At 37.3% G+C, this 16241-nt stretch overlaps 1 protein-coding gene across 9 annotated transcripts in view; it reads right to left on the minus strand.

Moving 5' to 3' along the window:
• Positions 1-16241, minus strand: part of ZNF385B (zinc finger protein 385B) — a 152656-nt gene that overhangs the window by 71742 nt on the left and 64673 nt on the right. Inside the window, exon 1 of one of the 9 annotated variants that reach the window (XM_065068883.1) lies at positions 4671-4692. The exons of the other annotated variants lie outside the window; for them this stretch is intronic. The gene's annotated coding sequence lies outside the window, so the exon portion shown is untranslated. Of the gene's footprint in view, positions 1-4670; positions 4693-16241 lie in introns of those variants that run through there. 9 annotated transcript variants of the gene reach the window in all.

The following is a 16241-nucleotide window of genomic DNA, read 5'->3' on the forward strand; positions in this document are numbered from 1 at the left end:
AAGCAAAGACAGTGCTGATATCCTCATTTTTGTTGGACTTGCATTACTATGTCTCAAAGTATAATACTTCTCAAATGGCTGTAACAGAAGGATTTCCCAAATCTTACAATTGGTCCTCCAACTATAAGCAAAATAAATCCCTAGGTTTACAGACTCAGCATGTTAAATGTATTTGGATGAATCTTTCCTTTTAGACCAAGTATTAGAAAATTTTATTGTTCAGTGGTTAGTTTTTTCTGTAATTTGCTCACCCTCTCAGTCCACAAAAGCTGCTAATTTCTTTTAACTCAAAGAGTTACTCACAGTGTGATAATGTATCTTTGAAACATTAAGACTATTTCTAGCTTCTTAAGTATCACCGCAATATAGTAAGTCTTTACTTTTAATTGAATTGGATTCCTGAAGAGGAAGAAACAGGGCAATTAGCTGTTTCTGTTTGCTTGTTTGTTTTACTAGTAGTAAGCTGTAATAGGATCCCATGCCCTTCATTTTCTGATACAAATAGTAAAATGATACTGCTCTTAATGTCCCAAGAGCAGACAGCTAAAACAGTAAACTGACACCATTTACAGCTGCTAGAAGTAAGCATTTGGCTTGAAAGCCTTTCATGTAACCTAACAAATGTTTCAAAGCACCACATATGTGCAGAGTGTGCCTCTAGAAGTAACTCCAAGGTTACTGAACACAAAGGAGCAGAAAAAAACAGATGGCACAACACTGAATGTCACCTTTATGAACGCAGTGACCAGGACAGGCACCACAAAGTAACCTCACTGAAGGGAAAGTACTATTCAAAAGGTATCTGTGAGTTGACTAGACACAGACAATTTTGAAATAAATATTTTATTGAAGTTAAGGCCCTTAAATGCAACCATAGAAAGCCATTCCTACTGCTATTACTAGGGCCAAATTAAAAGGAAATTAGTATCTGTACCCCTCACAAACGTTTGAGGAATACATACTGTAAGCAAATAATGTGCCTTAGTTTGATATACTGGGACATAATTAGTAATGATGGTATGGAAGAAATTACTGGTCTGCTAAGGCTTACTACTGGGAAAACCAATATCCAAAACAACTTATCCACTAAAGTCAAAGGAGAAATTCCCACGGGAAAGGTAGGAAAACCAAATAGCCTAAGACTTCTAAAGAAAGATCAGAAAACAATTAAATTAGTTGGGGCAGCCTATTTTCATGAGTTTCAATATCAGTTTTGCTTGTGTTTCAATTGTATTTTTAATATTAAAACTTGTAAGTTGTATTTTAAATGTGACAATTATCATAATTTTAAAATTTAAAGAGCACAAAACCACAGAGTAATCATGTAGTCTCTAACACTGCTGATCTTAAAGTGTATCTTTACTATTGAGTATGCTCAGTGAAAAGCTGATTGATTTTGTTCTATAGCTGTAGTTCTACCACACATCACTCCCCATGGACCCCTTTGCAGTCCAGATGCAGAACCAAAGCAAAAATGCCCCATCTTCCAAGGTTTTACTTAACTTTCATTTGAACTGGACAAAGAACAGATTTTGTGGATTGCTGAGCCTTTTTCTATTCTTACATATGCTCTAGTCCCCTAGATTAATTCCACTAGCCTCAGAGGACTCACATAGGTCAAAAACAAAGACTGAGCAAGCCAGCCACAAGACACTTTGACCTGAAGCTTAAGCCCCATAACAGATTGACCTGCAGTACTTTAGGCAACTTATCAGTTGGCAGTGGAGATGTCGATAAGCCTTTTGTTTTAAAGCGTGTTCGAAATACAATATACTACTTCAGAGGCCAACTGCCCATTCCACTGCAGAGTGTCAAAACTTCAAACAAAACCAAAATTACATGCTATAATAACAATTTAAGGATAAAAAACAACATTCACAGGGAATCTTGTAAAACCTGGTCACCCAGCTTTATAATTCAGCACATATCGTAAGCTATAAGAACACTGTGAAAGAGAGACAGACACCCTACTCCTTTACCTCCAAGTATTCTCTATCTTTTACTAGCTGAATAGCTATCCTTTCAGTGCCATTGAAATCACCTAAGCACATAAATTACTTTTTGAATTAAACCACAGGATTGAATCTATCCTTATTCCTCAGTCTTTTCAAAAGTGTTAGATGTTTTGAATTACTCTTTTCCTGTCTATAGAGCCCTTAATTTCCAATAGTTCTAAGAAAGTCTGTAGTAAAGTCTGTCTTCCCACTATTAGTTATATCCGTACTCTGATCTTGACTATATCCTCTGTGTGGTGTTGTTTTTTCATTTTGTGTTTGGTTTTGTTTGTTTGTTTTTCAGAAACACTGCTGCTGCCATAATTCTCTATTCCAGTGCTTTCCCTACCTGTTCTGATGTCCCTCTTTCCCTTCAGTTTTAGACAGCACATTAAAAATAAAAAAAAAGTTGCAAATACCTCACTCATACAGTTTTCCTTCTCAGCCTCAGCCACTGACTCATACCCATGATCTGAAGTTTTAAAATGTACATCTCTGAAATGACCTCTTTTCCCAGGCACCCTAACAAATCCTCTGTTTACCAAGAAGCACTTTAGCAAGTTATCTGTAGTTCTGGATATTTGGGACTACCTGAGAGAAAATAGGCTTTTGGATTAAGCTAAATGCATATACAGTTGTAGAATGACAGGGGAACAGTTCAAAAAGAAATTTTCCTTCCTCCATTCTGAAAGCTCTTTCTTCAGCTTCCCCATAAAATCTAGAAAGAACAATCTGATTCTGTAGGCATCAACTTCAGTTTCATACAAAGCACAGCATCAACACGGACACACATTTTAGTTACTGTCTAAATACCTGCTAAGAAGAGAGGAAAAAATACTTCAGAATATAATTTAGCTACATATTGAAGTCTTCTTTTATTTTCGCACCACACAAGCACACCCATACAAATGGGATGCTAAATAAGAAATGAATACCGAATGGAACTCTGCATAGACATAAAGGTCTGAGTTGGCCATAGGGTGGGTTTTGAAAATAATGTATAAGTAGTATCTTGTAAATGGTGGTGAGATGCCTCATCACTTGTGCATAATTGCATTTATAACTGTTATATCAATCATAACCTCTTCAAAAAAAGGTTTATCCAGGAACACTGGACATTGGTTTGAATCTATGCCCAAAGGGTATGTAAAAGTTCTTTGGGGAAGCATTGACCTTGGAAATGTGCAAGTCTGAGACACATTTCCCTTTGGTAATAACTGTTAATGAAATTGACAAATAAAACAGATATTTCAATCATGAAGACTAGAAAATTAAATTTGGTTTCATAGTATAAGCTGAACTTTACTGTTTGGCTTGTATTACTACAATAGGTAACACATTTAGAATAACTAGGAGGTTTGCATGACACTTTTTATTGTAAGACCACGTTTTTCAGTAGCTTATAATATGTCAGTCTATTAGCTAAAGTTTTCCTTGTCTGGTTTAAGTTTTTATTATTGTTTCAAATTTCAAGTCATTTCTGAGAAAAGCTTTCACAAATGACTGGGGAGCATATATACTTGAACAAAGCAAAACTAGGAGACCTCACCCAGTTAGGATTACCTGATGCTATCCATTGTAGAAGGTTTCTTAAAATTTTTGTGGAACTTCTCATATTTCTGTGATCCCCCTAAGCCTGCCCACCTTATCTATGATTTATTGATGTACCTTCTGAAGCATTAAAAATCACCAGTTCTACCCTCACCTTTGCCCCAGAGAGGTTTCAACAACCCACCAAACACTCTCACCAATCTGAGAAAGGACCATACTAATCGTAAAGCTCATTCCATATCTGCAACATTCACACAGTTGGAACCCCACAAGCACTGGAGCAGTGAAAAAGACCACCAGGGTAAGAAAGCAAAATGTCCACTCTCAAAACTGAAATTTAGGACAGTGTCTCAATACTCCAGCTACCTTCTCTCTTTCCAACGGACAGGTCTTCTCCAAGGATATGAGAAAAGGCAAGTCTTTCAACTATTCTTTGCAGGTAGCACATGTGATTAGTGACCATTCCTACCCACAGAACTTGGGGAACAACAATATTTTCTCAGAGTCCCTGCAAGAAGAATGTTGGAAATGAGAGGAACCAAATCAGGTTTAGCTTCCTCTTACAAGTTCTTGGATTTAGCAACTTTTTGTTTGAATTGAGAATTGCCAACTTTAATTGTCAGATGATATTATTAGATCAGACAATAACAAGAAATAGTAAGTATACTGCCCCCTGTCCCTTCTTGTCTGTGTCTGGTTGCACTGAGGTCAGTTGTCGTCTTGCTTCTATTTGCCTATCTGCCCACAGTGAGGCAGAACTTCTCCCTGAAGGCACACAGGACAAGCAGAAACAAACATCACAGCAAAAATTTACAGGAAGATATAAGTAAATCATACATAAAGAAACTCTTTATCTATGCCAAAGCAAGCTGTATCAGGATCAGATTTTTTCTTGACTAATCTTCTTTAGAATTTCACAAAAATACTAATGAAAGACCTGATCAAAATCCCAGAAATTAAAGCAGGAGAAAACTGTTCCATAAATAACATATTTCTAAACAATCCCTTGTTTTAATTGCACAACTCCGAATCTTGGCCAACAAGGTCCTGCAGAATTCAAGCCAAACCTGTCCCCAAGTGTACACACATAACTAAAAAGAAAGTTTTTGTTCAGATAGATCCTACCTTCTTTCACCAGTTAAACCAAGTTTTGTAGGAGAGAGTACTGCTTGTCTCTGTGTCCATTACTCTATTGATTGTTGTGTAAATATTAGGCTTCCTGCTTGTGGAGAAACTACTGCAAAGTTTCTTTCAGGTCTGTTTGCACATTTCAAACTTGTGCGTGGTTTAGAACAAGAAAGTTTATGTAATGTTCCCGAGAAAGTGCAGTACATCATGGCTCATTTTAATTCAGGTATGAATACATGACACAGATGAATTCACAAAACACTCCTTTCATCTGAAATTTAAGTAGTAACCCTTCTTTCCCTGAAGGTTTAAGCAGCTTTAAGTGATGAAATGATTATATTTTCCTGTTTATTTCAAGCAATACTGGCTAGAAACATCTTAGGATGAATTTTTCTGGAATTTATTCAAATACAGATACACCATCAACTATAAGAATATTTGAATAAGTCATTCCAAAAGATCTCAGTGTTCTCTACAACTATATAATATGATGATTTTTAACTTTGCTCAAAGCATTTTAGTATTACAGCACATAAAAGCATCTTTTCCCCAAAGGCCATATTTTCAAGTACTGAACAAACCCAAATATCTGTTTGTAAAAATCAAGAAATCTGTACATGCATCTGGGGTATTCACCTAAACACAAACCTATGATGCAAATTTTATCCATGCACTGCCCATTACCAGTGCCAATCACTGAAATTCTTGCTTACGTGTAAAGTTGGTTTCATCTTTCCTACAGATAAAGCTTTTAAAACTACCATTAGGAAATATCATTGGGAAATTGACAATGAATGACTTCTGGATTACCCTTCTTTATCCAGACAACTTCCCTAAGTGCAGAGTCCTGTTCAAACACCTCCTTTCCAAAACCCTCTCTGACTGCCATTGCTGCCTCTTGCCCCTACAACTCAGTGCCCTGTGTCTGCTTCCCCACAAGTAGGGTCTGTGGTGGTTGCTGTCACCAGCAAGGGTCAGACATTCTTCCTCACCTGACAGCATCTGTATTGCCCAGCTCTAGTCAAAATTCGTATCATTGTTGGTGCATGAGCTTCCAACTTTGATTGGGTTTGCCCGCTTAACAGAATATCTCAGCTCAACAAAGTTGCATGTTCTGCATAAAGTAGTTTTGAGGAATTAAAACTGGGTTTTGTTGGTTGGTTGCATTTGCTTTGGGTGGTTTTTGTTGTTGGGGTTTTGTGTGTGTGTGTATGGCTTGTTTTGGTTGGTTGCTTCTTTGGCTTTGTTTCTTTGTTTCTGTATGTGTGGTGTTTTTTCTTTGGGGTTTGTTTGGTTCGGGTTTTTTTGTTTTGGTGGGTTTTTTTTTGGTTTTGTGTTTATTTTACACTTCCTGTATAGACAGAATTTTCTCTACAATTTTCATCACCTTGCAACTGTCCCCAGAGGATTGACACCAATTCTGGAACTCTCACTTCTTTCCCACAGCTTGCAAGCCATTTTGCCAGGACAGTGTCAGCTCGGGCTTGCTACCTGCTGGCCAAGAGCAGCAGACAGACGATGCCTGGCCAGCACAGACTGCCCATCACCTCTGCCTTGTCTACCAGGAGTCAGGAGCAGCCCAAGATTTTGGGGCTGTCTGCACTGCTCAGTAGCTCAGTGCGGACAATACATAGCAGCCTGGTCTGTTCTGTGGGCTGTCAGATGAGCCATACTGGAAAAATCAAAGACAAATGTGAATCTAGACATTTTATCACTACCATGATAATAATATCCCAGGGAAATGACGACTAGAGATGTTTAGTTAAACATGCTGAATGCAGCATGGAAGATGTGGACTGCTCCACATCTACATTTCTAGATAGAGAATGCTGAAATCACGTAAGTGAGTAACAGGAACAACCAAATCTCAGACTTCACTGTTATAAACTTCTACAACATTTGCAACACAGCAAATTATTATCATGACGGTCTCTGAATAAAAAATGACCCAGAGAAGCAAAGGTCTAGAAAAATCAGAGAGCATTTCCCCATCATGAAGAATTCAGCAACCAAGCTGTAAAACTATGATCATCAAACAAAATGTAGGCACAATGTTACAAACACATACATGGAGAGAAAGAGAACAAGGGATAAATGCTTATGAAATAGCTGTAATTGCAGACCTGAGGCACCTATAAACATGCAACCTAATTTGCTGAAATCCGAACAATTTAACCAGACTAAGCTAAACACTGCACCAATCCCAAATTCTGCCTAACAAAAACATCTCTCCAGAAAGAGAGAGAGAGAGATAAAAAGTAGTTTTAAAAGCAACAGCATCCCACAAAACTGAATTTACCACAGCCCAAGGATGATCATACTTACACAGAGCAGAAGGTGTTTTACAACATCCAATTCAACTCAATTCACATCAAATGAGCATTCTGTTAGTATTTATTTCCACATCTGAAAAAACTGTCAAGGACATTTCTCCAGACAAGGTTGCCTTGTATTAAAAAAAAAAAAAAGCAAGCTTTCTACAAGCTAATTGAGCTAATTGTCCAACTATAGACAGGATAGAAGGAGAGCATTTATGTTTTTGACCTAATAAGGCATCCTAAGAGGAACTTTCTCAATGCATCATGCATATTTTCAACACTGCAGCCAAGCATTACAGTGTAATCTGCAACATATTAACATGTCATAAGTTCAATAGTTTGAAGTTTTTCTTCAAAATACACATGAAGGCATTCCCTATTTCCAATGCTATTACTATTTATGATTACTATTACATAACATAATATCAGCCAACAGGATTTAGTGGCATAATTCTAGAAGGAAATTAAAGACATAAAATAATCAAGCATTAATTTTTTACAGTGAACCATTAGCATGCTCACAAAAAGAAACAAATTTATTTTAATATTTAAGAAATACATTGTAGCAATGGGTTTACTAACAAGAATTTTCATTTATAGCCTTCCTTCAGAAAATGTCACGATTACCATCTGAACATGGAAAAAAAAAGATAAAGTTCAAATGCTGATTTTGGCATTTTTATTTCTTTGACATAGTTTACCTAAAGATAAAAAGTAACTAAAAAAATAGATCACAGGCACCCACAGTGCTAATAGTTCCTAATTCAAAATGTGTACAGCTTTCACTAATGGATTGCTATTAAAATAAATCAGCAAAAACGTTGCATGTATTTCTCCTTCCCTACAGCCAGAGCAAGCATACAGCGCTCTATTATGCAGCTAACTGAAAGACAGATTTCAACCTCCACATGGGATTACTTACCCAGAAGCATGTTTCTCATCTACAGTTAGCTCAGCAGAATAGAAAGTTCTGCACAATAGATCAAGCAAAGGGAACGTTCTCACAAGCTCCTTTTGACTTGGTGCAAGCTCTGAGTAGGGTTTGAACTTGAGCTGCTGAGAAATATGCCTTGCCCTGTAAATCTGCTGGGACACTTCACTCTCATTGGTGAATGACACCTCTTCAGACTATGGAGAACTGGTGCAGAGACAAGCAGTAGCTGGAGTCACCTCGATTTGAGGTTATAAAACCATTAAAAAAAAAAGTTGTCACTTCGCTAAAGTATTCATTTTTCTTTTTTAACATATCTGTCCTGCAATTAGTTTTGATCTAGTTGCTTATCTTTGACCAAGGGAAAAACTCCCTACAGAACTACTGCATTAGAGTAATACAGTATATCAAGGAAAAGCTAAATGGTAGGATAAATTCAGGTTTTGCAAAGGCAAATCCCCTGTCTTTCCACAGTGCTTGATTACATCACAGCTGAATTTATCTCCCCCGATACAAAACACTTCCCTTAAAGAAATACCAGCAGGGACCTGGTTTGGGATTTTTAAAATCTGGAATTGCTTAGTTTAAAAGTCACCTACAAGACTAATCTGGACATGAAATAAAAACATTTAGAATGCTGCTGTTACCATGGCAAGTACTTACCGTCCACTAAAATCCACCACAGACTGCTTGTGCACACTTAAAATTAACCTCTGCTATGAAAAGAAAAAAACCAAACCATACCTATTCCTATTATAAAAGCAAAACGCACATCATCTGAAAGCTGGGAGTCAAATCATAACATTCTGATCGAAAGAAATGCCCATGCCCTGCATCCTCTCACAATTGGGGTCTGCACAGAATTTCTGACTTGGCAAAAGAATTTTTCTAAGAGCATCCCAGGATAACTGATAGAAAGTTTTACCTTAAAAAAAATAAATAAAATCCAGGGGCATTAGGGACAGATTTTCATCTGATGCAATTTGCAGTTGCAGTAATGTCATGGAGAAACTGAAGATTATGGAGGAAACCTTGTACACAGCCCTTCCACTTCAGGGCTTTGCCTTAAATATACAGAGTTAAAATTTACTTGTTTTATATAAAAAAAAAGTGATGGGAGGAGGGGTAAAGAGGACTTTGAAAAGCAAAGTTTGGAGCTTAGAACAAATTTTCACATATTTAGAAATACCAGACAAAATTTTTGTGAGCAGATTAATTTTGTACCCAGTCCTTAATAAAACATACTGTTCCAGTGATGATATTCTTCTCTAGAGTGTGACTACCAGGTACTCCAAACAGCACATATGAAACTTCAGTTTAATCTTATTTTATTCTACAGCCTCCTGCTCCTCATTCTTTCTACTAAAAGGGGGATTACTTCAATAATTACCTGCAAATATGACTTGGCAGCAATTACATGATTTTGTTAATGTCCTGAAATATTTGGTATTCTTGCTAAAAGTCCCTTCTTTTTTTTTTTTTTCTTAAAAAGCAAAACAAAACAGAAAAAAAAAAGCAAAACAGAGAAGGGAGTGGGCATTGCTAGCAGTAACAATCACAGCTAAACAGTGGAAAAAATGAATCAGCTTTGACATAAAAAGGCAAATAAAAATGAAACCTAATTAAAAATAAGCCACTCTGATTTTTAAGCAAATCTTGTGATCTTGGAAGATGTGACTCATTCTCCTTGTGCACTTGGGACTGGCAACACCAAGCCTCTATGAAACTTTATGTGAGTTTTATATAGACTCAGATGACTTAGCAAGATGACCAGTATTCCCAAGTAAATATTATGTTCTCTCATGCTGACACACTACTACTTGTATTTTCTGTGAGGTCTGGAGGATTTTTGTTTTTAATTTCACTGTTAACTGCAGAAGTGTCTCACATGCTCCTTTAGCATGTAATATTAATATGTTTATGCATTAAAGCAAGACTAAATGGCAAGGACTCTCCGAAATGGCAGGCATGATTCTTCCACTCCCTCCACTTGTTCAATGACTGCAGTGTGTCCTTTGATGTTTGCTAGTTCCTTGCTAAAGCCATTACAACGCAGTAGCTTGCTAAATTTTAATCATTGTCGTGGTTTAACCCGAGCTGGCAACACAACCACAATAGGCACTTGCTCACTTCCTCCTCCACCTCCCCCCCTAAAATAAGGAAGAGAATCAAAAAGGAAGGTTGAAACTTGAATTGAAATAAACACAGTTTAATAAAATAACAAAATAGTAATACACTACTACTAAATATATATATATATATACATATATATATATAATAGAAGTGGCATTTTGAGCATTTGCAATAGGTTACTTATCATACCCGGCTAACAAGTTTTAATAGCAAAAGTCACCTAGAATGCATCATCGACTAAACAAAACATGGTGTTCAGACTTCCACTCTGTCTTCATTCTCTGTGCCCAGATTGCTTTGATACAGGTAAGTCTGGCAAGCAGATTGCAGTTTAATGTGCTTATATTTTGGCTGATGTTCAGAAACTTGGGGAATCGTACTATCAGCATATGACTGAAGAAAAACGGATAGTGTACGTAGATGTGCTGGATTTTCAGCTTGAGCACAGGGCAAATCATTCTTCCAGAAGTTCAAAATTTAGCACTTTGGACTTCCGTAGAGATTAGTGTCAAACAGCAATAATAGCATCCTGCTGTCAAACTCATAAGAGGCTTCTCTGCACGGCCATGCTTGGATCCTTTAGGTTTGGTCCTTTGCTTTTCATGCATGAGCAACTCTACAGACATGCTATGGCTGTTCTCAAGGTTATAACTTCAGTGCACCATATACTGGTCACATACAGTAGTGGTGCAGAAGTTTTTCACAAAATGGCAGTCTAGGAAAAATCGCCTATAGCTACTACCTCTGGTAATAACATAAAAGTTCATAAAAAGACAAAAATTAGTAGCTAAGCTTTGACCTTATTGTTATTGTACTACTAACCATGATCCTTAATCCTCAACTTTGTCTACCAAATATTTTCACATATATATTTTGAGCAGAAGAATGTTATTTTTAAGATCTCAGCTAAAGTTAATATCATTAATACCTCAATGAAATTATAGTGATGAAACATACGTGGAAGATCACACTAATGAACTACAAGTGTTTTCCAGAGACATTGACTTAAAACAACGATCAGTATGTGAAAGAAAGGATCTTTGTTCAATTAAAACCACAACTATCATACCTCTTGTAATAAAGGATTCGCACCAGTAATTCAAATTTTGCTAAGCACAGGGTGTGTCAAATCACACATACTTTGCTTTTAAAATTCAAGGCAAGAACCAAAGGCAAGGTAACTTTGTCAGGAGAATATTGAAGCCTTGTCAAGCATGCTGGGGAATCTGCCAGCCACACTCAAGTGGTATTTTAATTTAACGCATTTAATACAATCTTTAAGAATCATCTCAGTTTGAAGGAGGAAAACAGAAGTCAGAAGCAAAGTCAAATAACTTGGCCATAGTGTACAGACACACGGGAACAGGCAAAAGATGTTGTCAAGCACACATTCAGGGAGTAACAGTTAAATCCCTTTCTCACTATATAAATTTATGGGACATGACGAACTCCCAAGGCTTCTCAGAAATTTCTCAGAAAAGTGCTGAATTAGTGGAGTTCAGTTGTTCTCCTCCAAGTCTTTTTTCTACATGAGGTTAATTACAGTGAGTTGTGGTACATGCTGACACAGATTGAAAGGAGTCAAGCAACTCTTTTCTCCCAAACTCTCAAATCACAACCCCCATCAAGACATATGTATATTCAGTCACATATGAATTACACTTCTTCCTGTCATACAGAGCACCAAGCCCTCACTAGAAGTTTTGCTCTAAGAAGACTTAGAAAAGCAACACTTAAGTCTGCCCCAGTTTATGGATAAAACATAATTCTCACAGTAAACACATACTTGAAATGCATATGAAAGAATTATTAAAAACTATCAGCTCATCTGTGTGTCTTGTTACTTATGCTTACATGAAGTAAATTCTGCTTATTGCTACTTGCCTGTATATCTGTTTCACATAGATGCATCAAAATTACACACATATATTCACGTGTGCCTATACATCCCATTAAACTTAGCACTCTGTACTCTGGTGCTGACTAAACGGAATAATAAACCAGTATTCCCATTCCAGTTTATGGTTTTCAGGAAAAAAAAAATTATATCATTACATTCCAGATCCTTAGATCTTAAATTTGCCCTTTGGTATGACAGTATATCATGAGAGGTGACCTACAGTGCACCCTGGGAGATGACACTTTACTTTCAACAGCTCCTCCTAGGACACGGGCAAGATGACAAATATATTCCCCAATATATTTCTCTTCTATGGGGCACAGAACCATTTCCATACTCAGCAATCAGGTGTCACGCTGTTTAAGATGTGTATGTCTATGATGGCAAGGGATGAGGCAGCCATAAGAACTTAGTGTCAACTTAATTCTCACCTTCAAACAGGGAGGCTCATAGACAAATTCTTAAATCTTTCTCCAGCCTGAAGGCCTGCAATGGGTCCAACAGGTATTCAGCCCTCAAGGCCCCAAAAAATACTGATACTCCAGTTACAAATGCACAGTGAAAACTATTTTTGTTCAAGTCATTAATGACCATTTTCCCAACTCACTTGCTACTTTGATCCAAGAATTCGTCATTATAAGGTCTAGATGACAGGAAATGTTTTAGGAGCCATCCCACTAAGTAATTACTTCACTATGGTTGGGAAAAAAAAGAGAACAAACTTATTTTCTGCTTTGGAATTTGTGCTCCAAATCACCAGAGAAGAGTATGTTTCCCATGCAGTAAATCAAATTCCCTTAACCCTTCCTTTTTATCATGAGCACACAGATTCCAAAAGACTTATCACCTTCCAGTTCTCAAAATCTGTTTGCATCACATTTCTGTATAACCTTTAAAAAAATGAGAATTGAAAAAATGGTATATTTGAAAATGGCAAAACTTTAACAGTCATATATATACCTCTTTCCCAGATTTTGCTTCCAAAATTCAAATACATAAAGATTCCTCATAATGTTAATGATAATGAGTTCCTAAATAATGTGAATAGGGAATCACAGAGCTTAAGCAGCTGCAAGTTAGTCCAAAACAGGTGTCAAATGACATCAAGCTCCACAGTACTAAGAGCTCTACATAGACAAGTTAAGAAAGAATTCCTGACCTAAGAGATTACAGTTCAAGTAAGCAATACCAACAAAAGGTACATGACAAATACATCAAGTTTTATGTTTTATATATGAATTATTTTATGTTTTATATATGAATTAAAGCACCTGTGATTTTCCCTAAGTCAAAAACAAAGTATGCAATATGCCTTGCTTTATAATAGCAAATCTACTAAGCATGTTCTGACAATTTTCTCTAATTTAGACACCTCTACTGGAGCTGGAAAACAGTCATCCCATCACAACAGATAAATCCCAGTGACATTACTCTTGAAATATAAGTTTTTTTAGGAAGTGATAACACACCACTAAAAGCAACCAAACAACACCAAAAACCACCCCAGAAAGGCTTAACAGTCCAATGCCATTTGCAAAGCACTTTGTCACTGAGGAAGAAGCAACAGTCATGATCCAGAGATTCCCTAATTGTGGTGCAAGGAATTGCACAGTCCGGCTGGGGAAGCCTTTGTGCTTGAACAAAAGCATAAGCACCTTCAGGAAGAATGCAAAGGGGAAAAGGGAGCAGGGGACAGGGTTTTGGGGTGCTGAAATAACTTCCTACAGCTTGGACAGAGGGACTATGTTGTGGCATATGCTGACACAAGAGCTATTGTCTGATTTCAAAGGAAAGTATTTGACTTCACTGTCATGAATACCTTGCAAGAAACCCCATCTTGAAAGCCACCCCTTTCACACCAGAAATAAGAAAAAACAGCAAAGGCTGGGGGAGAGGAGCAATAAAACGTTCCATGCGGATTGTTTTTTCTTTAAGTCAGCATGCTTCCCTCTGTTGTTATGGGATAATAGATGTTAGCAAACCAATCATCAATGAATATGACATAAATGGGAGCAGAGTAGGCCACAGTCACAGAAATGTTAATGATAAGAAAATGTAAAAGACATTGCACTTAAATGAAAAAGTAAGTTTAAGACAGCCTTCTGAGTTGTTATTTAGTTTAAAAATACATTCAAATCCTTCCAATGACTCTAAGAGGCTTAGAAGATTAAAATAATAATTAAAAAAAAAAAAAAGAAAAAAGAAAAGAAAACCATGCATACTTTTTGCAAGGACTAACACACCAAAAAGTTTGAACATAGGTAGGATGTCTCAAGGCAATAGTACTAAGAGAATGAAGGCATAAGAAACAAACGACACGTCCAGGTGTATTATATGTGCTGACAGCTCAAGCTGCATTAACTCCCTGTTTCATAAAAAATTTTCATTTGTCCTTTTCGCTCTTTCAGGAGCATTTCAAAATAAAGTTTTAAATTAGAAGAAGCAGCATAGCAAATACAAAAACCATTTGAGGAACTCATTTGTTTCATTTATATTTTTAAGGAGATAATGACACATCGATCAATTTAAAGGTCATATTTTTGGCAAGACAGGCCTTTTTTGTAAATAATACTCAGAGCTGATGACAGCATTGAGCCACTGACTTGTTCAAATTTGTGCTAGTAATTTCCCCAAATTACCTTTTGACATTTGAGTGCTGGGTCATGAAAAGAATAACATCCTCCGGTAAGAAGAAACAGAGAAAGAAATGAAAACATGCCAAGAAACACTCCCCCTGACTCTCAGGCTTGCTCACTCACTAGGGGATCTTATTGGCAAACTTACGTGAGATATTAATATATATCTCCTTCTGTTCAGATTTTACCTTGTTTTGTTTTGGTTTTGTTGTTTGTTTGGTTTTTGGTTGGTTGGTTGGTTTTGAGGAGGGGGGGGTTGGTCTGTTTGGTTTGGTTTGTCCCTTGAATGGACATCCTCATTTAATGGCAGGGCACAACAGGAAGTTTCTGTAGGTGCAAACACTTCTGATAAAATGCAGAGCAGGAAGTCGAGTCCTAACCCAGGTGTTTCAACAGGACTCAAGTGTGACACAGCGCAACTCTCTCAGCATTTGTGTCAATCAAGAGTTGTAAAACAGATGCTGAGAAAAGTCTCCTGCCTTCAGGGGCTGAGTTGCTTAACTGGCACAATGTGAGAAACACCATTTCCACACATGTTCTGTAAATGTGAAGTGAGACATCTGTCTGTTCTTCTGTGGACTGTGTATTGGCTCCAGTCTTCTCCCACATAGTCCCTCCAGGTTGGAGAGGAATTGCATGTTCCCCAGGCTTCCTTGCCTTCAATCATTCCTCCTATTTGCCACTTTATCTCGGTTTTCCTTTTCCTCAGTCTTTCCATCTCTCCGTTCTCTACCCAATTCACACTCTGCTGTGCATAACTATGATGATACTGGCCTCTCTTCCTGTGTTTTTCCCTTCTTGCACACCAAATCCTTTTGCTCTTTTTTGCTGCTTGAGTTAGCAGCTGTTTCTTTTCCTGGGTTTGCACAATATCTCATTCTGTAGCCTCTGTTCCAGTATTTCTGTATTTCTGCAATCACAATGACATCCACTTCAGAGCCAGCTGGAAAGCAAGCACACTCTAGCATCAGCATAGCTTCATTGCAGATCATGGGAAGGGAGAAAGGTGTAAGGAATGGAGCCACCCAGCACACAAGAATCATGTCAGGGTTATTCTGGACACGGAGGATGTGTGTGAAAAAATGACCAAAGGCCCTACACTGCACAGGGGGGATTGTTTCTGGGGTCAGCCAGCTGAATTCCAGTGTAGTAGGACACAGTCTGTCATAGTAAATTCCCTCTGGAGCAGATGGATGTCTGTTACCCTCCAAAGAGACCAGTCTCTCAGAGCATGGTGACAAGTAATAGCTCACTTTTCTTTCAGCCTTAGGTGAGAAACCCAATTAAACTGTTTAACTGACAAAAGAAACAGTTAGTTTTTCTTGTCAGCCAGCCTTCTCTTTCTACAAAGTCATTGAATTCTGTGCATAGGCTTTGCAGAGATGGCATCTGCACAGACACATCAGAACTAGAAGCAGAATAAAACTGACTTTGGTTTCTTATTTTAAAACCTGGACTGCTAAAGAAAATCTAAAGACCACACATACAGGCAAGTGAGTGTTTCATTTTGTATCTCAAATCATTAAAAATACGTAACTGCTTTAGAAGTAAGTACGGTATAAAGATGTTTATATTCAAAGCAAAAATAAATACATAAGAAATAACTCATGGAAAGAAAAAGACTGTGTAATTAACTTCTACAAGTCACAA

This window comes from Columba livia, chromosome 7, assembly GCF_036013475.1.
Source record: "Columba livia isolate bColLiv1 breed racing homer chromosome 7, bColLiv1.pat.W.v2, whole genome shotgun sequence".
NCBI classification, from domain to species: domain Eukaryota; kingdom Metazoa; phylum Chordata; class Aves; order Columbiformes; family Columbidae; genus Columba; species Columba livia.